Here is a 1,165-nt window from a genome sequence, read left to right on the forward strand (position 1 = left end):
GACCCAGGAGACTCTAGGGGAAATTAAAGGGATCCGCTGGGTCTAAGGGCCAAGAACAGGGTGGCTGTTTGGATGCTTGGATTTGAGGGCTCATCACAACAGCTCTAGAAGGTTCCAATGGTCCCCACACAGAAGCAAAATGCCCCATATGTGTGAGTCACAGAAACCATTAAGAACATGTGACTTTGGGGCAGAATCATGTTGGTTCACTTTGCTAGTGGTTTTTAGAGTTGTGGAATGGCAGTGAAGGAAGGCAGATAAACTTTGATGGTTCCAAGGAGCCTATTTTTCCAGTGTCTTATGTTCTTCACGCCTGCACCACTTTTGGACTTTTCCTGCTCCCACTGTCTTCATCACGGAAGGAGGCCAATAATATTCTGGACATCATGTCCTGTACAGTTCCCAATGTAAGTTAGTGAATTAATAATAAAACAACTTTCATCCTATTTTTCTCCATACTATAGAACTAGATTTCAAAATGAAAGTAAATAGATTATGAAACAAACCTATCAGAGATGTTTCAGCAAATGGTCTGCCATCTCTGTGGAATATTACACAAGGAAGTGCTTTATGTTTGTCTTGTAACTGGAGATACCCTCTTCTGGAGCACCCCAGGACTCCAAGCAACATCTATCCAGTAAAGATAAGGGGGGGGGGGAATGTGAAGAACATTGACCTGCTCTTAAAGTGAAACAACACAAATTTACAGTGATTAATAAATGCTATTACAGGTTTCATATAAGAAAAAGACTCTTCCACATTTTCTGTAAATTCACAGTCTTCACATACACCTTGTTCTAAAGGTGAGAAGATCATTTTGCCATGTGCCGTTTTGGAAGATTAATTTAACACTTACCATGTGTGGCTGAAAGTTCTCAGCAGATAAACTGCAACAGGACCAGGCCAATCTGTGATTAACTTCCTGGGCACTCCGGTTGTGGATCTCTGAGGATGAACTTAGTTGTGGCGAAGGACTGGAGCTTTCCCAGCACTGCTTCTCAACCATAGGATACAGCAGGGAGAAAGAGGGAATCTGACACGGTGGCTCCAGAATCTGACACTAGGAAAGGGTATAATGAATTTAATCACTCTCCCATTAGGAGATGTGTGAGTTCAGCGTTATGGGAAAGGGCACTACCTGTTCTATGGGACAGTGGTGCGATTC

General features: G+C 42.7%; 1 long non-coding RNA gene across 1 annotated transcript; it reads right to left on the reverse strand.

The window, feature by feature from the left end:
• Positions 1 to 396: 396 nt before the first annotated feature.
• On the reverse strand, positions 397 to 1,165 carry LOC121918685. Its single transcript, XR_006101281.1, has 3 exons — positions 1,139 to 1,165; positions 857 to 1,060; positions 397 to 630 (listed from the first exon to the last, which is right to left on the reverse strand). It is a non-coding gene; the product is annotated as an uncharacterized LOC121918685 (long non-coding RNA).

Source organism: Sceloporus undulatus, unplaced genomic scaffold, assembly GCF_019175285.1.
Source record: "Sceloporus undulatus isolate JIND9_A2432 ecotype Alabama unplaced genomic scaffold, SceUnd_v1.1 scaffold_24119, whole genome shotgun sequence".
Classification (NCBI taxonomy): Eukaryota; Metazoa; Chordata; class Lepidosauria; order Squamata; family Phrynosomatidae; genus Sceloporus; species Sceloporus undulatus.